The sequence below is a fragment of the Mus caroli genome, unplaced genomic scaffold (assembly GCF_978045245.1).
Source record: "Mus caroli unplaced genomic scaffold, Mus_caroli_1 scaffold_19, whole genome shotgun sequence".
Classification (NCBI taxonomy): Eukaryota; Metazoa; Chordata; class Mammalia; order Rodentia; family Muridae; genus Mus; species Mus caroli.
The window spans coordinates 28,542,764-28,566,469 of record NW_028227274.1 but is presented as its reverse complement, the minus strand read 5'-3'; the positions used below and the strand labels follow the sequence as shown (position 1 = coordinate 28,566,469).

General features: G+C 39.6%; 1 protein-coding gene across 1 annotated transcript in view; it reads left to right on the top strand.

Annotated features, from left to right (window-relative positions):
* The window catches only part of Rit2 (Ras like without CAAX 2), a 351,795-nt gene that overhangs the window by 113,112 nt on the left and 214,977 nt on the right, over positions 1 to 23,706 (top strand). The window lies entirely within an intron of this gene.

Below are 23,706 nucleotides of genomic sequence, written 5' to 3'. Positions count from 1 at the left end.
GATTACAGATGGTCATGAACTTCCATGCTAGTACTAGAAACTGAACCTTGATTCTTCATTTTAATTGTTGCCTAGATATGTCTAATAAACTTCAGCAATCTCAGATAATTTTGTATTTAAACTTGTCCACACTGATTGTAAAATAGATGACTTAATACTTCAAATAGGAGAACAAATTTGCAATATTTTAAAGATGAGAAAGAATTGACTTTAAAATGTGGATCAGATTTAAAAATTTCCTTAATAGTCAAAGTATAAAGTTGCATATTAAAATACCACATTGCAAATGGAATTATAAAATTAAAAAAGTAGTTTGTTACTCTTTATGCAAATGTGAAAATGCTATTTGGAGTCAGGAGGTGTGTATATGATTTTCAAGAAATGAAAAAAGTAAACAGAATAAAGGTACTTTATAATAATTATGAGAAAATACATCATAGATACAAGATGCCAAAGTTTGTGTTGTGTAGGAGGTTGGAAGCTTTATTTAACTTCATACTTTTCAGATAATTGTTAAAATAAACTCTTACGTTAAGTGCCAGCTGCAATCCATATGAATTGTAAATAAGCTGAATAAAGAGGAAGGACTAAATATGAAGATTTTGATGCAATGTAACACACAAAACAAGTCCTAAAACATGCGATAAGAGATTAGTATGTATAATGGTACTTATGAATATAAGGAAAACAGAAATCCTGGTGAATGAAAATGTATCTGCTCATGCTGGAACAGGCAGCTGTCCTCAAGGGCATACTAAATAGAAAACAAAGCTCATCTATTGTCTTAGTTAGGGTTTTACTGCTGTGAACAGACACCATGACCAAGGCAACTCTTATAAGGACAACATTTAATTGGGGCTGGCTTACAGGTTCCGAGGTTCAGTTCATTTTCATCAAGGCAGAAACATGGCAGAATCCAGGCAGGTGTTGTGCAGGAGGATCTGAGAGCTCTACATCTTCATCTGAAAGCTGCTAGCAGAATACTGGCTTCCAGGCAGCTAGGATGAGGGTCTTAAGCCCATGCCCATAGTGACACACCTACTCCAACAAAGCCATACCTCCTAATAGTGTCACTTCCTAGGCGTATACAAACCATCACACCTATATTTTTTTGAGAAGGAAATGGTATGGAGTGAAGCAGGACTCAGTTGTATTTCACATGTCTAGAGAGCAAGTGGACCATAGTTCTCACTACACTCATACACGTAAGGGAAAATTAGTAAATCTTATAACAACATCAGTGGAAAGATATTTCATCCCAAAGCAATTTTATGCTGGAAAAGTGATATTTTGTAGTGGCAAGAAAGAAATCATTTTACAATTCTGATATTAATGTTAAAGCAATTCTGAATTACAGCAGAAATCACTAGGTTTTAAACTTTATGCTATGGACACGGTTGTTTTCCTTCTATTCTTGTTTTTGAACTTAAAGATCTTAAAACTTAAACATAGAAGTTATAGAGCTATGTTTGATTCAAGCACCAGAAAAAAATTTAAAACAAGTTTAATTTTTAATCTCTTTTGTATATCTACTTATGAATGACTACAGAAATTAGAGTGTTGATAGTGAGTAATTCACTAGAATTGAAAATTGATTTCTGTCTTATGAATTGTATGCTAATGAACTCATTTGTTTCTAGGGACTTTGGACAATGAACTGATGGGGGAATTTCTAAAGACTTTGGGTACATTAAAATGGAAATTTATCTCAATTATTCAAAGGGGCATTTTTGTGTAGGGAAAAATAGACTTATTTCCAGGGGACCTGGAAGCCTGATTGGAGAAAAACAGAATATGCTAAATTTCCGTTAAACAAATGAGACTTTTTCAATTACAATAATCTTAGCTACCCAAATAGTTACTTTGATGAACCAGTTTGGAACAACTGAACATTTTCATTACAAATATGTTTTATAGAAGGTGATGCCTTTATGTGTTGAATACAAAGGTTGTTGCTCCTCTTCTGTACAGATCACAGGCTTGATAAAGACAATAGACTGTAGTTTTTTTCCTGGGGGCAGCAGGGAGGGTAACTTTCCTGTGAAGCTTTTAGGGATGTTCTTTTATTCCCTCAAAAGCAGAGCAGAGCATGTTTCAGATGGCCCTGGTCTAGAGAAAAGGCTGAACCAAGGAGCAGACTTAAACCTATGAGCAGTGCCAGTAAAATCCAGCTTCAACCAGATCTGCTCCCATTGCTACACAGACTTGTGAACTAGAAAATCCTAACATTATTGCTTTGTGCTTTGTCATATGCTGCTATCATATAGCTGACCAGTGCAGCATATTAATGGATTTGTTCAGGATAATGGAGACAGAGATCAGTATAGATCTGTGGACAAAGTGGCGAACAATGGAACATAAATCTGAGACTTTGGGACTGGGAAAACTGAGAAACTTGGGGGTGTTAAGCATGTTAAATGTACACACCATTACATATTTGTCAAGCCAGGTATTAACTGTTGCCAAACATAGGAGGAGTACATACGGCTAAGCAGATGGTGATATGTTGGCTTTTACACTATTATTAAGCCTGCTTGCCCAGGAGGTGGTCCATGCAGTTGATTTAACAGAAATTATATCTCTGTAGGGGGCTGGAAAGAACACTACTGAAGTATTTTAATAATGCCACATTGCTTGATTTTGATAACATTAATTTCCACATTGGTCAAAATTTATTAATTGTACAACAAACCTAGAAGGGTGATAGAAAAGCTATTGTTAATGTTATTACCTGGAATTTGAGTATCATGCTATGCAAACTAGTGAAGGTCTGACCTCTTAGAGGGAACAATGAAGACCACATCAGTCTGCTTTGTGATCATGTCTGTAGAGGAGGAAAAAGGACAACCTCTTTTCTACTTGTTGCAATGAAGAACACTACGATGAAATACATATCAACAAGAAAGGCCTAACATTTAATTAACCCAGGCCTTATGCACATAAAAATTTCACAGAACAAAGATAATATCTGGAAATTCAGAGACACCTTGTATTCTTTCCCTCCGTCAACATCCGAAGCTTTTAAAATTAACAGTAAGATCCAGGATTACTTTTTGTAGCCTCTTCTGAGGACCAGACAGGAGCACAGTGCCTTGGCCCCTGGGAGACTCCAGGGCCAGCTGGTCGAAGTTGAAGATCTTACCCCCAGCTTTGAGAATGAGACCTTGGGCAGACTGCTCACCTGCAGTGCACACACCTTCAGCTTGAGCTCTTCCAGAATCCTCACATCATTTGTGACCTCCCCACAACCACTGTAGTTCTTTTCTCCAGGCCAGGAGCTTTAGCTTTTGGGTCATCCGGAACAGAGATGGCTGGTTAGTGGGATTCATAAATAACCCTTTTAGACTACCCTATTCAAGGCGGAGTTGGTCCCTGGCCAGAAACCTGTACAGATTAACAGCCACAGGTAGATGTCCTGGTTCTTGAGCTCCTTACGCTAAACCTTTCAATCCTTGTGGCAAATGTGGTTTCATGCAGAAGGACCCTCATAGCGGAAGGAAAGCTGCTTCCTGAAAGTTATCACCCAAATGTGCATCACAGGACATGCAAACTCCCAAACTTTTTGATAAAAGAATAGGAGAGGAGATCAAACAAATGATTCTGTTTCTGTAGTTTTTACAATTTCCAAGATGGCATGCTTTGGGGTAGCATGCACTGCCCTTCACCCCATGCTAGAGGTAGCCTGGAAACTCTGTAGTTATTTTATGGAGGAAAATGTGAGCACCAGCCCATCTCAAATTAAGGAAGATTTTTAATCTGCCTTTCTTCTAGGGCTTGAGCTAGTATTTTAATGCTCAGTTCTCCCACAAATGCTCATGAAACATGTTTGGCTTTCCACCTTTTTAGGAATTGTGTCTCTAAAAGCAGCCAGTCCATGGACAACTATAATGATTAGAAGGAGTTTTCTAGAAGCAAAATAAACATTTTTGTCTATAGCTATATACTGGCTTTAGGAGCATCTGCTGAAAAATAAATATTTTGGAATTATAGTATTTGAGACTCAAAGAAGATAAACGCTTTTTTTCAAGGTTGTGCATTTGACTTAGAGGCAATTTCAGACTCAGCGATATTCACATTTTTATTTTATTTCTTTTACAAATTAGTATAGTGTGTGTCAAGGACTTCACAAACAAACAAACAAACAAACAAACAAACAACTAACTTAAGACCTGTCCATCCTCAAATACCCTAAGGTTTGGAGCAGTGAGGATTCCATGATATAAAGGTAGCCAATTGTGAGATAGACTTCAGGAGATTTAGGCAAGTCTTTTTAATGGGCTATCTGAGATACCTACAACGTGTCAGTCAAAAACCGGAGAGTTACACATGGTTTTAAATGAAAGTCTAAACAAGTATAGCAAGTTTAGACTATGTTTATTGGATCGTGCTCATCCTTATGAGAAAGAATGAAAATAGTCTCTAATACCATTGGTACTTTTCCATTTATTACTATGCTATTATATCCAGTAACTGGAACAAGACTTGGAAAGGGCCATGCCCTTGGCTGCTCTAGGGCTCTGTCTACTGTGCAACAACAGGAGGCACAGTTTTGTCTCATTCACTCCTACCAGCTCTGCAATCTGAGGAAGCCTCCAGCCAATGTGAACCTAATTTACTCCTCTGTGAAATGAGAGAACTCGACTTGATCTCTGAGGTGCCGTCCAGATTTAAAGCTCTGTAATTTTCTGCATTACTGCTGGCTTGACTGATGCATAATTCTCCTATTAACATTTTAATAACCAGTTAGGCTCCAACTTTTAACTGTGTGTGTTTGTGGCTAATGCTCACAGAGAGGCTTTAGGGCAGGACCTTTTCCCTGAGAATCATCCCACTGTTGTGGATTCTTTAGTGACTGGTAAATGGGATTTGAGCTAGAAGTGCCCCAAAATGAACATAAAATTTTGAGGTAGTCACAATGGCTCTTTAGATAATTAAGACAACCCTCAACCCTCATTGCATCCTGAGGTCAGTGAAGGAGGCCTAACCCTTTAGTCAGCTCTTATTGTGTGTTGATAGTTCTTGTCATAGCATAGATGCTGAAGCAGAAGATGAGCTTTTGAGAATTTAAGTATACTCCTTAAGAAGGACGGTGGTAGCTTTTCATTCCGCATGGATGCTGTTAGAGCTAACTGTGATGTGCTGGTTACTTTGATAACTGCCTTTTACCCACTTAATCAGGATTTTAGGTTGTTTCTTAACCAACATTTCAGCAATTCCTGTAGTAAAAAAGTTTGACAATTTAAGTTTAGAACAAGAGAAGGCAATTTCAAAACACACCCCCGACACACGCACACACAAATTAGGGACTACTCAATTTTAGTAGAGTCTTTGCCCATCTTCTCCAAGATTCTGAGTTAAATCTCAACCACCCTAGAAAAAGCAAAACCAAACCAAAAATATAAAGTTGTCTAAAAGTACTAGCACTGTGTTTTAAATGCTTGTGTCTCCACAGTTAGCTAGATGCAATGTGTAAATTTACAAATATCAACATTAAACTTTCAGAAATATAATCAAGATTTATATGACTTGCTACAGGAAATAAAAGGTGTATAATTAAAAAAATTTGCAAGTTAAGTACTTTTAAAGTGTTTTTAAAAAGTAAACATTTTTATTCAGGGGTAAAATCAGCTACACTGTTAGCTGAAGAAGATATGGATAATAACCGTGCATATCTGTGAGCAGTATGCTTCCTTAATAATATATTTGCAACATTTGATTTTGCTTATGGAGATTAAAAATAAATTTAAAAAAACCCTTAAGTTCTTGGCTTAAAAGAATGTACACTTTTATTTTTTGTGCATTAAGAAGGAATTAGACTCAAAATTGAAGAAAGAAATATTTCGTTGCATATTTCAAGCCTAAAATCCCTTTACCTTTCTCTTATGCTTAATTTCCTTATGAAATCCTACCGTAAGTACAAATTACTTGATAGTGTAATATTCAGAACATTAATATTTATGTATTTATCATGTTCATCTTAGCCAAAATTTGGCAATTTTCAACATTAAAACTGCCAAATTAAAAAAAAACATGATTTATAGTTTGCATAAAATCTTCAGTAAAATGTTAACCAATATTTTCTTTGTGTTGAGCTCAAGGTCTTATGTGCACTAGGCAAGTGCTTTCTTAACTGTGCAACATATCAGCCCCTGTCAACACTTCTTTTCTTTTTTAAAACAATTTTTTATTAGATATTTTCTTCATTTACATTTCAAATACTATCCTGAAAGTGCCCTATACCCTCCCCCGGTCCTGCTCCCCAACCAACCCACTCCCTCTTCCTGGCCCTGGCATTCCCCTGGAATGGGGCATAGAACCTTCACAATACTAAGGGCCTTTCCTCCCAATGATGAACTTCTTAAAATATACTTTTGATAGAAATGTCTGATAATTAGAATTTCTTTTATTAGATATTTTTTAAATTTACATTTCAAATGTTATTCCCTTTCCTGGTTTCCCCTCTGAAAACACCCATCCCATCCCCACTTCCCTGTCCTGGCATTCTCCTACACTGGGGCATCGAGCCTTCACAAAACCAAGAGCCTCTCCTCTCGTTGATTCTCGACAAGGCCACCCTCTGCTACATATGCAGCTGGAGTCATGGGTCTCCCTATGTGTAATCTTTGGTTGGTGGTTTACTTCCTGGGAACTCTGGGGAGGGGTCTGGTTGGTTGATTCACTCATAATTCATGTCCCAGATTCCAGACAGCAACTGACACAGTGCATTCAGCCTAGTATTCCACTGTGGAGGGTGATTTCTGACTGAACTGTGCTCAGTAGTCAGGGCTGGGCACTGTGTAAAGCATTGACACTGAGGAAGGCCCTACACAAACGCTTTAGGTAATATAGAAATGCTTCTGGGTTAAAATTCATGAAAATGGCTGTTACTGTGGCTCCTGGCATGCTGAGCTGCCACAGAGACCACATATTTCAGTCTTCACAGTTCACAAATACAGCGCACTGGAAGTTACAAGTGGTTTGACCAAGACCTAGTGGCTGCTGACAGAGATGGAAGATCTTTGCTTTTTATTCATGCGCTATACCTAGAGTCCTGTTGGGATGTATCTATTTACCTTCCCTGAAAGCAATCTCCTCCAAAAGGAATAGCACTGTGATATCTATAAATGGCAGGTCCTACAATTTGTAATTTGTTTTAATACTTTCAGTACAATTGATGATGTTATGAAGGTATTTAGTAAGAAACCAGTATAGAATATCATGGGGACAATGGATACATCCAGAATGGTAAATCTAAAAAGTAATATCACTGTAAAATTTTTTTATCACCAGTCTTCTCTGTTATTTTCTTTATATTATTTTGTAGAGTTTCAGGTGTTTGGTGGATTTTTTTGCAGTTCTAACATGCAAAGCACTGTCTGCATATTGATGAATTGGAAATGTGATTATACTATCTAAATGAATTACTTTCTATTTAACATCTAAATAAGTGTTTGAATTACTAAGACCTGTCAGTTTATTCCATAACACTTGTAACCTCAGCAAATTTTTTTAATGCAGGAGCAACGTAATTAAGAATAATTAAGTAAATAAGAAATTCAATGACAAATATGGGCCACATAGCTTGTTTTCCTCTCATATGTGACTGAAACAGGTTTTATAGCATTTATTTTATTGTACTTATTTATAATATTTACATTTATACATATTTATTGTTTCTAAGACCCATTTTGATTCAACCAAAACAAGGTTCTCAGAGTAAATGTTATTTGCATGTTTTATGTTCTACTATCAACTTATCATTCTCATCACTAGTTTATCTACTATTTCTGCAATGAAGAATTCAGTAGCGGAAAATCATTACATTCTCTGGACAGTTCTAAAACATGTAACAAACATACATGCTTTAAACTGTCTTCTGTCTTCATTTTTAAAATTTTTTTAACTTTTTTTTAGAAGAAAGAATTTATTGGATAGTTAAGATAAAATGCTACAAGTATATTGTAAAGGTAGTTCACAATAATGTTTTAAAGATAATACCTTTTCTTTTTATCTAAACACAGTGTTAACCACAGAAGGATGCATCAGGGGTTTGTCTCATGTCCTTTGTAGTATAGAAACAGAATTACGTCAACAATTCATTACTTTCTTTTAGAGTGACATAGCATGATAAGGAGTCAGGGTGTTTGAAGTTTCGTGCATATCTAGGATGCCAAGAAATGCTTGCTGACTGGAGCCTGATATGGCTGTCTCCTGAGAGACTCTACCAAGAGCTTAACAAATACAGAGGCAGATGCTCCTAGCCAACCATTGGACTGAGTTTGGGGCCCCCAATGGAGGAGCTAGAGAAAGTACCCAAGGAGCTGAAGGGGTTTGGAACCCCATAGGAAGAACAACATCATCAACCACCCCCCCCCCCAAAGCGCCCAGGGACTAAGTCACCAACCAAGGAATACACATGGAGAGACCCATGATTCCAGCTGTATATGTAGCAGAGGATGGCCTTTTCTGGCATCAGTGGGAGGGGAGGCCCTTGGTCCTGTGAAGGTTTTATGCTCCAGTGTAGAGGAATGCTAGGGCCATGCAGTGCGATAGGAGTGGGTGGATGGGTGGGGGAACACCCTCATAGAAGCAGGGACAGGGGATGGGATAGGGGTTTCCAGAGGGGAAACTGGGAAAGGGAATAACATTTGAAATATAAATAAATAAAATACCCCCCCCCAAAAGCCAAAAAAAGGGGGGGGTTAAGAGAAAGGAATTTGGAACACTGACTGGCTACTTGAGCTCAATTAAAGTGCTAAGGAAAAGTGCAGGTTCTATGATCTAGTATAGTTAGAGTCACCAAAGTTTCATGGGGTAGAAATTTGGTCAGTAGAGAGGTAGCATGAGGAAGAGTTGGGATCTTTAAAAGGTGGGGCCCTAGCCTTGGGAGACCATGACCTTAAGGATGTTGATGCTGGCGTATCAGGATGTGTTAGCTCTTCTGACAGAAACTTGACATGAACAGGCCACAAGTGGACCTTCCTGGCCTCTGGCTTATGGTCTCATCCTTCAATTTTCTCTCATAAACCATTTCCTCATAAGCCTTCCAATGCCATATTATCTTCTTTGTTGTGATAACCCCAGTGAATGTTCAGTGCCATATTCTTAGACCTCAAATGCTATACATTCTTTAAAAATTAAATATAGAACCTGAGGTATTTTAACAAAGCAGTAGAAATTAGACCACAATATGGTAATTGGAGATCCAGAAATAAGGATATTAATTTGTTTGGAATGACCTACACTTCAAATTGCATAGAAAGGATGTAACTGAAAACCAACAAGGGAAATGTCACAGTCTTTGATTTTGAGATAAAATTATAGTAAGTTTAACTTAAAGATTTTATATTTAAAAATTTGCTTCATGATTTAGAATTGAGGAATGTCTCAGTCTGTAAAAATAGAATGATTGTTCCAATGAACCGAGCAGAAGAATCTGACTTTAAAGACAAATAAAACCACACCACACCACACCACATCACACCACACTACACCAAATCAAACCAAACCAAACCAAACCAAACCAACCAACCAACCAGCCAAACCCGAAATGCAGATGGAAAGTTGGACTGGTTGTTTTAGAATTGCTTTTATTGCAGGAACTAGTTCATGGTACAGGTAAAGTTCTTTCTGATTGGCTGATGTGAATTTGCCTGGCATTTGTTTTTGTGTCTGAAACCTGGTCCATTTCAGAACCCAGTAATTTTATGGTGCAGAGCAGAGGTGATGTTGACCTGTTCTGCAAGAGCCCAGAGTGAAATACCAGCTCAAATAGAAGTCTGTAAATCATTAACATCTTGTACACGTTATAGTTAACATCATTTCTTATTTAAGTAAATCCATTGGCTGTCTTCATGGAATTAAGTTTTTAAAAGAAAAATTATGTCTTTTTTATGCCTGTATCTGCTGACTTGTTAGATATTTTGTGACATTTCATAATTACATAGTTGTTCAGTTAATGAAGAAAAAATACTATAGCCAAAGTGGTGGTGGTGAGGGTGAACTTCTAGAAACTAATAGTCCATTAACACTATTCTTACTGCTAGGAATCATCCAAGGCCATGGACATTGCACCTGAAGTCAAGAATTTGCAATCCAAATTTCTTCATTAGAAATCAATTCTGCAATTAGGTAGCAGAGAGCTAAAAATGATCTCATTCAAGGAACTTGTGTTATTTGCTGGACCAGTTACCAATAAATAGCATGCGGATTTTAACACCAGTAAGAAACTGGAAACAAATGGCCCAAAAGAGTTGGAAAATATATTGTCCCAGAGCAATTAAATGTCTTAAAAGCATGTAAGAGTTTCTTCTGATCAATAGAACTTGATGAGTAGTCTCTGTATGGGGCTCTTCTGGACAATGTGTTAATTTAGCTGTGTACCAGAATCCTCTGAATTCTGAATGTAGACAGACACGATAATGAGTATCGCACGTAAAGTCTACTCTTGGGGATAGGGAGACCACATTCTAGTGGCAGTTTAAAACTATAAGGAGCAACTTGCCAGGAAAATCAGAATCCTTGGTATTACTAAGAAATCTAGAGCCAGTTGCTCTCCTGTCAAGCTGCTGAGCCAGGAATCTGCACCCTGCCTTCCTCACTGAAGCAAAACTGTCTGTCTCTGAAAGACTCTAAAGATAAGCATGCTTTCATTTTCTGAACATATTACTTCTCTGAGTAGCTCTGGCAGTTATCTAGAATCTTCTAGCTCACTATCCTGAATACTGTTCCCTCATCCTAAATAAATTTAACTTTCAAATGGAAGATAAAATATCTAATGGAACATTGAAATATATTTATATCAGTAATATTTTAATGGAGCTATAAACTGAGTACTCTCCAGGAGGAAAATAGTTTTAAAACCATTTAAAATGATTTCTCCTCCCATTTATGGTTAGCTTATTTTTATATTTTTAATGATCTTTTGTGATTCGGGAAAGTCCCACTTAGGACAGAATGCAAAGTGCAATTATTTCTCTTTGCAGATACCCAGCTTTGTCTTCAAGTCAAGCTTCTATTCTGAGAAAGACCAATGTGCTTTCCTGGTAGAAGAATTGAATATTATTTCAGATAGGTTTCATGCGTCAAAAAGGTAGATGTGTGCTATTATAGCTACTTGTGTTATTGCCCCTGTATCATCACATTTGAACTGTCATAGGAATGATGCTGAGTTATGAAGACAAATAGTCAAGATACAGATGAGATCGTGGTTTTAACTAAAAAAAAAATACAGTAAGCTATATTAAGGTTACTTCTCATTAGACTACAAGGAGCCAATAGGATTGAAATATTGCCACAAGGTATAAGGACAGTGCTGTATAACTATATCTCATCTCTCTTCTGATAGGAGAACTTTATAGTCTTCTTCTAAGCAATACCAAAATGCCAAATGACTCATATTAGTAATTCTGGTGGTAAATGTATATAGTACAGTAGATACCACTTTTTATACTCTTTGGCTTTCGAAAGATCATAGCAAATCCAGTCTCAGTACTAACCACCTGGTACCTTAGGGAAAACGTTAAAAAATTAACTTCAGAATCAGAACTCCTAACATCTCAAGTCCTCACAATCGATCAATGAAATACAATGCTGGCATTGTCTCCGTCTGGACTCAGGCACCCTATCTACTTGTAATTGCAGATCAGAGAAGCCTGTGGTTACAAGTGATCAGCAGGAAGCATGGGGCAGTCTCAGACCCAACACAGTAGAGTGGTTTTTATGGCCATGATAAAGTTCTCAGCATGACTGCAATATTTTTCCATGTTTCCAAGCTTTTATTTATTTGTATTATAAATATTATTTTTTTTAGTTTATGTGTTTATTTTTATTTTTTATTGGATATTTTCTTTTTTATATATTTCAAATGTCTTCTCCTTTCCAGGTCTCCCCATTGGAAACCCCCATTCCCTCCCTCTGTCTCTATGAGGGTATTTCCCAACCCACCCACTCCAGTCTTCCAGCCACAGCATTCCCCTACACTGAGGCATCGAACACCCTCAGGCCCAAGATCCTCTCCTCCCACTGATGTTCAACAATGCCATCCTCTACCACATATGTGGCTGGAGCCATGGGTCCCTCCATGTGTATTCTTTGGTTGGTGGTCCAGTTCCCAGGAGCCGGTTGATACTGTTGCCCCCCTTCCCACCCTCCCCCCACGGTGCCGCAAACCCCCTCAGCTCCTTCAGTCCCTTCCTCCTATTTCAGGACCCCACACTCAGTCCATTGGTTGGCTGTGAGCATCTGCCTCTGTATTTCTCAGGCTCTGGCAGAGCCTCTCAGGAGATAGCCATATCAGGCATGACTGTAATCTTAATGAGACATGTATCTCTTCCCTGAATCTGAATTATTTTGTTTATCAGTAAGTTGACGAATCTTTACCTACTAGTCATTCCCAAACCCAAATCTCTGGTGACAACTGTAGGTCTAACCAGACATTTAAAAACTCCGGGAAGAGAAAATATAGTGCAGAATTGTAGTCATTTTTAAAAATCAATCTTTCCATTTGTTTACCTCTCAAATGATATCCCACTTCCTGGTTTCCCCTCCACAACTCCCCCCCATCCCACATCCACCCTCTCTCTCCTCCCCTTTGCCTCCATGAGGGTGTTTCTCCACCCACTCACCCTCTGTCACCCCACTGCTCCAGCATCAAACCTCCACAGGACCAAGGGACTCCCTCTCCCATTGATGTCAGACAAGGCCATCCTCTGCTACCTATGTATCTGGAGTCATGGATCCTCCCTGTACACTCCTTGGTTGGTGGTCTATTCTCTGGGAGCACTGGGTAGTCCAGACAGCAGATGTTGTTCTGCCTATGGGGTCGCAATCCCCCCCTGCTCCTCCAGTCCTTCTGCCAGCTCACCCATGTGGTCCCTGGATGGATGGCTCCAAGCATCCACATCTGCATTGGTCGGACCTCCCAAGGAGCAGCCACACCAGGTTCCTGTCAGCAAGTGACTCTTGATCACAGCAACAGTGTAAGGTTTGGTGTCTGCAGACAGGATGGATCCCCAAGTGGGGCAGTCCCCGGGTGGTCCTTCCTTCAGTTTCTCCTCCATTTTCGTCCCTTTTCTTCCTTTGGACAAGAACATTTCTGGGCTAAACACTTTGATATGGGAGGCTGCCCCCATCCCTCGACCAGGGGATGTGTGCCTATATGCTGGAGGTGGTCTCTACAGGTTCTATCTCCCCCTTCCCTGCGCATTTCAGCTAGACTCATTTCCCGCTCGGTCCTGAGTGCCTCTCTTTTCCCTGGTCTTTGGGATCTTCCAACGGCTCTCCTCATTTCCTCCCCCTGCTAGATATTTTTATTTGATTTCCTGACCCTCTATACCTCATTTTTTCCCTTTTATTGGAAATTTTCTTTATTTACATTTCAAATGTTATTCCATTTCCAGGTCTCCACTCTTGAACCCCCTATCCCATCCCCCATACCCCTGCCTCTATGAGGTTTCTCCCTCACCCTACTACCCACTCCTGCCTTCCCGACTTGGCATTCCTCTACACTGGCGCATCTAACTCCCTCAGGTCCAAGAGGCTCTCCTTCCACTGATGTCCAACACTGCCATACTCTGCCACATATGCTGACTGAGCCAAGGGTTCCTCCATGTGTACTCATTGGTTGGTGGTCCAGTCCCAGGAGCTCCGGGGAGGGGGGCGTCTGGCCAGTAGGCACTGTTGTTCCCCCATGGGGCCACAATCCCCCCTCAGCTTGCTTGTCATAGTTTGGGTTCTGATACTTTAAGAAAAATATACTAAATGAAAACAACTGAGAGGGAAATTTTAGATCACAGTCAATCGTCAAGGAAAGCCAGGGCAGGAGATCACGGCGGGAACTTGGTATCAAGAACTTTAGAGACCATGGAGGAATATTCTTTATTGGTTTGCTCTTCATGGCTTGATCGACTAATTTTCCTCTTTCCTCTCCTTTTTTCTCCTTTCCTTCTTCCTTCCTTCCTTCCTTCCTTCCTTCCTTCCTTCCTTCCTTCCTTCCTTCCTTCCTCCCTCCCTCCCTCCCTCCCTCCCTTTCTCTCTCTCTTTCTCTCTCTCTCTCTTTCTTTCTTCCTTCCTTTCTTTCCTCTTTTCTTCTTTAGCATGTCACTCATGTTTTAGATATGTGGAATAGTATTGATATGACTATAACTGTAGATATATTTCTCTGAGACCCCGCTTCCAGTTTGAGAGTATAACTAGAGGTAGAATTATTACATCAGAGAGAATTCTATGTTAATTTTTATTAGCATTTTACCATATATTTTGATAATTTTCACCTTCTTCCAAGTCCTCCCAATTTCCCCACATCGCTCTAATAATTCAATTTTATCTTCTTTCTCTTTCTTCCTCCTCTCTCATTTCTAACTCTAGAAAAGAAAAACAACAGAAACCACACCGTAATGAAATCAAACCAAATAGATAAGAGACAAATAAGACAAAAAATTAAAGCAAAAATTGAACAAACGTTCATAAAAATACCATTGAGTTGTTTTTTGTTGGTCAGCTATGTCTGGATGTGGTTTGTCATGGAGTATGTGTTATACCAGGGAGTGACACTGCATTAAGAACATTGATCTTGTGTTGTCAGTGGTTCAGTTGCAGATAGTTTCTTGTTTAATGATAGGACCCCTTTCCTACTTCCTGCTCTCAATGCTGAATGTGCTCTGGCTTGAACCTGTGTAGGTCTTAGGCATGCTGCTGCAGTCTCTGTGAATTCATGTGTGTCTAGATCTGTTTCCTTGGATTGATCCACCACCTCTGCCTCTTACAATATCTGCCCCTTCTTCTGCATTGATTCCTGAGCCTTGAGAGGAGGGCTTTGATGAAAATATTATATTTAGGATTGAGTGCTCTTAAATCTCAAACTCTCGGTATATTGTATAGTTGTGGGTCTCCGTGTTAATTCCCAACTACTGCAAGAAGAAGCTCTCCAGATACGGAATGAGCAAGGCACTGATATACAGGTGTAGCAGAATTTTATTGCTATGTTACTTTAGCCAAATAATTGTAGTAAGTTTTCCCTTAAACCCATGTCTAATGTTCCCTTAAACCTGTCTGTCTCAGACTCCTTGGTCATTTTTAGCTGTGTCAGGTGCGGGTTCCATATCATAAAATGAGTCTTAAATCTAATCTGAAAGTTGCTCCCATAACACTTGTGCCATTATATCACCTGTATACCTGAAGGCAGGTCTCTCTTGGAGGCTTTGTAGCAGGGTGATATTATTACCCTTCTCTTCCAATAGTGTGCACTATACTACACCATGAACCATGAGTTAGGAGGCAGGAAGTTTTTGGTTAATCATCAGGTAGATCAGCTCCTTTTCTTACATATCCAAAGTTAACCTGCCTACATGACACTGCACACACTGGTCTGGACCTCTCACATCAATAAGTAAACAAGAAAATGAAGCCAGGCGTGGTGGCGCATGCCTTTAATCCCAGCACTCGGGAGGCAGAGGCAGGTGGATTTCTGAGTTCGAGGCCAGCCTGGTCTACAGAATGAGTTCCAGGACAGCCAGGGCTATACAGAGAAACCCTGTCTTGAAAAACCAAAAAAAAAAAAAAAAATGACTCACAGTGATGCATGCACCTGGTACAACCTGATTGAGACAGTTCTGCAAGGAAGATCTCCTCTTCCCATGTATGTCCAGGCTTGTGACATTTGATGAAAACTATGAAATTGTACCCTCGTCAACTTTGACACACAAAAACATCACATTAAATCGTATCTTTTTCATTAGTGTGCTCAAGATCTCATGTTAATCTCACAAAATAAAACATAGACCAATTGTCTTTACATTTTTAAACACTTAAAATCTAAGATCTCTTAAAAGCTTTAGTGTCTCTTAACTATAGGTTTTTGTAAATTCCAAAGTGAATTTTATAATTTCTTATTCCAAGAGAAATAAAACAAGGGACAACTTTAATCAGATAAAAGCAAAACCCAAGTCCAACAGTGTAGCCTAAATTTTTAGTTCAGTGTTTGTCATCTAGGACTCACAGAATAGTATATAGGAAATCAATTTACTGGAAGAAGCTGAGGAGGAGGGCGACCCTGTAATTTCAATTAACTTGGACCCCTGAGATCTTTCAGACACTGGACCACCAACCAGGCAGCATACACCAGCTGATATGAGGCCCCCAACACATATACAAGAGAGGACTGCCAGGTCTGGGTTCAGTCAGAGAAGATACACCTAACCCTCAAGAGACTGGTAGCCCCAGGGAGTGGAGAGGTCTGGTGGGGTGACAGTTGGGGGGTGGGGAAAGCCTCTTGGAGACAAGGGAGAGGAGGTATGGGATATGGAACAGTCGGAGGGAGGTATGAGAGGGGGATAAAGTCTGGAGTGTAAAAAGAAAAGATTAAATAAAATTTAAATAGGAGAGAAAAAAGAAGATAAGACTTGAATGCAAACTTTGCCTCAAACTCATATTAATTCAACATCGAGTATCCTTTCAACATATCATGGCTCTGTCCATTTCTTCTCATGTTGATTTACATTGGTTGGGATTCCTGAGAGAAACAGAACCAACAGACACACGTGATCATGAAGGCTGACAATTCCAGGCAAGTCTATTATTGGATATCAGTAGTTTGGAGACCTGGGTGAGCTGATGGTACAGTTTCAGCAGGAGCAAAGATAGACTACAACTTGGAAGAACTGATGCTCTGTCTATGTCCACAGGCAAGAAAAATCAGCTATCCCTGTTTCCTTCCATTTTCCTCATCTATAAAATGGTACTGAGATTAGTAAGAGCAGAGGCATCTAGCAACTGTCTGGAAATTTTAGTTCTCCATTACTTGCCAAAGTACATAGTAAGCAGCAGGCAAGCCATACATGCTCTCCTAGGCATCTAACCGACCAAAGGATTCGAACTTCTGCACTATAGTTCCATCTCCGTCTCCTATCTCTATTGTTTTTTTTTTTCAAAGCTATGATCAACACAGAAACTTGCTTATACCAACAAGTATGAGCTAAATATTTATTATTGTTTTTTATAGCTGTATTGCATTCCCTACACATAGAAGTTTCTTTTCCTCCTTGAAAGGAAATAGCTTGCCCACTGCCCTGAAACTGCCACTGGAGTGGAATCTCTTTCCTTAACCATTAGAAATATCCCTGAAGATCATTTGATAGCTGGATCAGGATTTACAAGCATCTGCCAGTCAAACTAGAACTCCTAACTTATGGCTTGTTGATGCTAATCTGTTTTACCCTGAAGATTTAGAACATCTTAAAAAGAAAGCATTTCTGGGGGGGGGGAATCAGTGGGTGAATGTGCTTTCTGAGCAAACCTCATGACCAGAGTTTGGTTCCTGGGACTCACTTACAAATGATATTGTGACTCTCTAATCCCCAAACTGCTTCTGGTGAATGAGAAGGAGTGGCAGGAGAACTGTAGAAACTCACTTGCCACCTGGCTTGGAGCATGTGCATGACAAGAACAACATGAGAGAATTGCTGTAAAAACAAAGTGGAAAGAGAACCAACTCCCCAACTTTAAAAATACTTTTTCTGATTAACACATTTTTTTTTCATGATGGACTACCAAGGTTTTATAAGTACATACTAAAGTGAAGTACAGTGTTTCAAGGTCTTTTTAGATTTCTATCCCTTCACATGTGGAACTTAACTATAATTAGAAGAGGCTTTAGAACTAGAAGAACCCAGGTCCAAGCTTCAACCTTGCAACTCCCCCAACCAGGCAAACTTGGGGAGTTGCTAACTTCTCTACAGGTTGGTTTCTGTGTAATTATCTTAGTTTGAACTATCAACTTGGTGAAGCTTAAAATTGCCTGAAAAAAGGTCTTTATTGAGTAGTTGTTTTTATCAGTTTTGTTTGTGAATATGTATGAGGGATTCTCTTCATTTTATTTTTCAGTTGACATATGAGGGCCCAGCTCACTGTGGGTGGCAACATCCCTAAGCAGGTGTATTGGGCTATGTAAGAAAGGTAGCTAATCATGAGCCCATGAGTAAGTCAGCAAGTCGTGTTCCTCCATGATTCTTGCTCTGACATTCCTCAAGGATGGACTTCAACTTGGAAGTGTAAGCCAAATAAAACTCTTTACACCCCCAGCCCATAAAAGACTATTTTATTTTTCTTCTCCTTTTTGCCTTGCTTGTGAAATAATACTTCAGTCTGTTCTTGTTTCTGATAGGAAGAGTAGGAGCTTTCTGGCATTTTTCTCTTTCATCCTCCAACTATGCTAATCAGTGACCTCCATTCTCTCTCAAAATAATAATGATTGATATGACTAATCCACTGCATATTGTAATACCCACGTTCCAACTCTCTCCTAAATGCTTATCAGCTATATTTTCCCCAATCAGTTCATACTTTGTTTATAATTTTAATTATCCAAATTCTTTTAGCACACTGATAAAATACCTCAAGAAAAGAGTCAACACCTATACTAGTTGTGTGTTTTAAAATGGTGCATTTGCAATAAGTCTCAGTTTCCTTCACATCCAATGTTGTTGTTGAAATAAGGGTTGGCAAGGCAGTGTAAAAAATTGACATTTAAAAATCTCTAAGTTTGAGCTCTCGTAGCTTTTCAAGTGTCTTATATTCTTGTTCTACTTTACTGATAGCAAAACATTGAAGCATGAAGAATACATTATGAATGTATTATGCAAAAATATAGCTTTATTTGGCAGACTTATTTTAAAAAGAGGCCAGGTTGACTTACCACCAAAGATGGGGGATATATATACATGTATATGTCTTAAATGATATAGAGCATTCAATATATATATCATTTTAAACTACCCAGCTTTTCAAGTGATAACAGCATAACGCCAAATCTGTCTCATTAAAAAAAAAAAGTCCCAGGGTAGCCTCAGTGATAGGAGAATCCACATTATGAGTTTATACCTGAATCATCAGTAAACATTTTTCATATAGCTTTTTACTAATTTTCCAAGCTGAGCCTCTGTTTCAACAGTTTGCAGCAGAATAGAGTTCTGTCATGCTTGCCTAGTCTCTCTTCAGAGAATCTAGGATTCTATTGCACTTTGTGACTCAGTTACCTCATTGCAAATCCTTCCTCTCTGATCCAAAGGCTTGTCTTACTAGTTGTGAGACAGTAAGAGTACATATGAGCTTTTGAGGTTATATCTGTGCTAGGTTCCAGGAGAGCAATAATCTAAATGACAGGAAATGCAAGTCAACCCTTCTCCAGGAGACTGGTGTCTCCTTCCAGCTGATGGTGCAGTGCTTTGCAATAATTGAAATAGACAATTTGACCATAATGCATTTCTCTTGTTAATTATCATCCCATTAGCCCCAATATCAATGTGTGATTACACGCAATGTGTCTCAAACAAAGTAGAGATGAAAGCAAATTTCAAGCACATATTTCATTTATCTCTAACTTTTGACCTATTTATTTAAAAAAAAAAATCCAGAGTCTGTGGAGGCTACAAATATACACACACAAAATGTACACAAAAATGTATCCAAATGTTAACAGCCAGGAGGACACTGAATGAAAGGACCAACTGGTTACCACTGGGACACTGAGCTGAGCTTGGCTGGATTATTAGGCATCTGACCTATTTCTTACAGCTATTAGTATTCTCTAATGGGAATGTGGGGATAATGATAGAAATTGTGTGTGTGTGTGTGAGAGAGAGAGAGAGAGAGAGAGGGAGAGAGAGAGAGAGGGAAGGAGAGAGAGAGGGATGGAAGGAGGGAGAGAGGGAGGGAGGGAGGGAGGGAGGGAGAGAGAGAGAGAGAGAGAGAGAGAGAGAGAGAGAGAGAGAGAGAGAGAGAGAGAGAGAGAGAGAACATGAACAGAGAACATTAATTCTCCTTGGTAATCAAGGATTGTTTAAAAACCCAAAGTAAATCTAAAGCCCTGGATTCACCCAGTGCTTCCATTTCAATGTAGGGGACAGCAGATCCTGCAGTGGTCACAATTTTAACTACACATTCTAATTGCCTGGGGAATCTTTGAAGGAGTTTGTACTAATGAACCTTTAAAACATTATGGTTAATGAAAGAAGCTAGATACAAAAGAGTCCTGTTGTTTCACCCTGTGTATATAAAGATTAGAGAACCCTTAGAGACAGTAAGTAATCAGTAGTTGCCAGGAACAAAATGTTGGGAGGGGCTGGAGAGTAGGGCTGCTCTGGACTATGAAAAGAAGTAGATTCAGTGATGATTCGTGTGAAAGTGTGTGAACATTGCTAAACGAACTCTGCACAATTTAACACAGTGCCTTAAAATTAAAATTAAAATGGTCATGATCAGTGTGTCAGACTAATTGTTCTTGAGCATCTAGAGCAGAGACTTGGGTCCTGCCTGTCTTCTCTCACTGACCTATGGTTTCACAATGGAGAGCTAGAATGCCAGAGAAGGTGGAAGAGGAACACTCACTGCCCCTCATTTCCGAGTTACTCTTTATCACCCTCAGTTGCCTAGAAAGTGGGTCAGAGTAACTTTAAATAGTGGAAGAATTCAGTACATTGACTGCATGTCTCAGTGTGTCTCCTTCCCTGTGGCTTGAACTGGCACATTTATGTGTCACCCTCTTACTCATCCCCTAGCTGGCATGGTGTGGGAACATTTGTACTCCTCACACTGCCCTCCTGCATTCACAGGGTTTCCAGCTATATTAGTGACAGTGGCCTTGAACAACTGCAATTTTTCACTACAGGTCTTTTGGGCTCTACTTTATGCAGTTTCTCCTCTACTGCCTTTTAGAATAATTTAACCTTTGTTTATACGATTCTGTCAGCACTGTGTTAAATATCTCTGTATATAAGACAGAGATAGAATGGATTTCTGCCCCCCCAGCCTCCATATAAACAAACACAATAAGTATTTAGCCAAATGAAGTTTATTACCGTACTAATTTAAGTATATTAAATTGAGAAGGAAAAATAGTATACTCAGGGTGGCATGCATAGTGTTGAATATAATGATTTATGACTTTATAAAGATAAGACTAAGAACAAATCTTAGAAATATTTAAAAGGATGGAGATATGTTGGAAACTGGGCCGCGGCTAACATGAACTGGGTTTCACCTGGGAGGCAAACCGGTGATGAAAAGAGAGGGGAAACTAGGCGGACGAGAGAGAAATGGAGCCAAGACAAGGTTCCTGATCAAGGCTCAAATGTTTAATTGCCAATGCGCTTACAAAGGAGGGGGAGGCCCATTCCTGCCAATTCATCCTTGGAGCCCAGCTGCAGGTGACCATGTGCAGGATAGGATGTAGTCTCAGCTTAGCGGCCTCCCAGGGCCTCCCAGCAGGTAGCAGTATCTTGAAGAGGAACAGCGACAGTGGCTGAACAATAGAGTGATCTAGGGAGGCATGCTCCACCCAGGTAATCTCCTTAGTGGCAGCAAAGTCTGGCTCAGCCAGCTTCAGGCTTGGGGGAGGTTACAGAGATAACAATGGGAAAATAAACCAAAGAGCATGACAACAGTCATCACTTTATCTTCCTATGGCCAGTCATCACACCATCATCCTATAGACTAGGGTTTCCCTGGAAACAATGGTAGGAAGAAGGCTGCTGAGGAAACAGGGCAAAAGCAGGGTGTGGAGGTTCCTACAAGCATCATGGCTGGCAAGAAAATGATCTGGGTGAGTAAGAAGAAAAACTAGGTTCAGCATGATGGAGCTGGTGTTGCTTCAAACTTTTGGACTTCTCCTCCCCCCCTCCCCTTCCTCCCCCCATTCCTCCTCCTCCTACTCATTTTTACAATATTTAAACACATTAAAACTTTGGAAAAATTATGACAATTATCACACCAAAGCTTAAGGCATGGCTACATGGAAACACCCTTGAAAAGTACACGTCTTTTAAAAAAAATAGATATTTTCCTTCATTTACATTTCAAATGCTATCCCGAAAGTCCCCTACACCCTCCCCCCACCCTGCTCCCCAATCCACCCACTCCTGCTTCCTGGCCCTGGCATTCCCCTGTACTGGGGCATATAATCTTCCCAAAAGTACACGCCTTTTGCAAAGCAGCTGTGACCTCTTCCACAAGAACGGGTCCTATTGACCGAGAAATAATTCTCTGCAGAATTTGGGTGAGGGCAGGCTTCATTGGCTCACCAGGTTATCCTGCCTTCTGGGTGAACAGGTGTCAGTTTCTTCTGTTGAGGAAAATACCTCCATGCTTAATGATTTTTCTAGTCTCGTCTGTCAGCATGTGGACCTCAGGCCTCTACAGTAGGGAATAAGAATCAGGGGCTTGGGAACACAAATGGAAAATGATAAAAGGGTGTGTGGTTATGAACTATACCTTGATGATTTTCAGAAAATGTGAAAGAAAGATGAAAACATCAGACACTATACTTCAAGGAGAGAAGCTCAAAGCCAAGCACAGGTCAAGCGCCCACTCTTTGGGGACATAGGAGAGTCCTGAGTTCTGATAAGGGCGTGGTCAGAAGAGTTTTTTGCCAGATCACATTGCAATTGTTGATGTATCTGGATTCTTTTGGAATGTCATATCCTTGGCTGCTGGTGCCCTGCATTGTCTCTGCCTGTTCCAGACCAGAATCAGCTAGTCCTGGGAATATAACTTCTCCAGAATTCATTGAAAGACCCTGAATAGCGTAGCATGGACCTAAGATAAGGTCCTTTCAGATTCAGAAAAGTGCCGCTGTTTTTGAGCTTCTCTGTCAATCAGCCACCTTTTTGTCATGCTGTAAGAATTCTTGTGAGGCTATGCTAGTACCTGGCAAATACAGAAGTGAATGCTCTCAATCAGCTATTGGATGGAACACGGGGTCCCCAATGAAGGAGCTAGAGAAAGTACCCAAGTTGCTGAAGGGGTCTGCAGCCCTATAGGAGGAACGACAATATGAACTAACCAGTACCCCCCAGAGCTTGTGTCTCTAGCTGCATATGTAGCAGAGGATGGCATAGTCTGCCATCAATGGTTGGAGAGGCCCTTGGTCTTGCGAAGATATATGCCCCAGCACAGGGGATTGCCAGGACCAGGAAGCGGGACTGGGTGGGTTGGGGAGCAGGGCCAGGGGAGGGTATAGGGGACTTTTGGAGAGGAAACTAGGAAAAGGGATAGCATTTGAAATGTAAATGAAGAAAATATCTAATAAAAATTAACATTAAAAAAGAAATATAAATCTTACTATATTTCTTTTGTGCTTGTTTTGTTTGTTTACTTTGTGAGTGAGCGCAATGTAGGTGTGTGTGTGTATGTATGTATGTGTGTGCTATCTTTACTTTGTGTGGGTGAGTGAGCACATGTAGGTGTGTGTGTGTATGTATGTATGTGCTATTTTTCTTATTTTGGTTTTCAATTAAAAATTTGAATTGAATTGATTTTTTATTTGAAATATGTGTACATCTTCAAGGAGTAGAATGTAACAACTCAATGCGTATGTACAATGTGTAATATATTAGCAATGCATTCTTCGAGACCTTCAAATGTTAATGAATTCTACAAGCTCAAAATGTTCATACTCCATTATTATAGTGAAATATATTATACATTATTGTGCTCTGGGAAACAGTGATTCCTGACTCTTCTGTTTATCTCTTATCAAACTTTCTTTCTTCTCTGCTTACCTGTCTTCATAATAACTTCTCAACTGTGTTCCTTGTATCTAAGACATGATGTTTTAGTTTCCAAAGAGGAATAGAAATATTTATCTTTTCTCTGTCTGGCTTACTTCACTAATCAAAATGAGCTCCAAGTCCATTCATGTTCTCATAAAATACA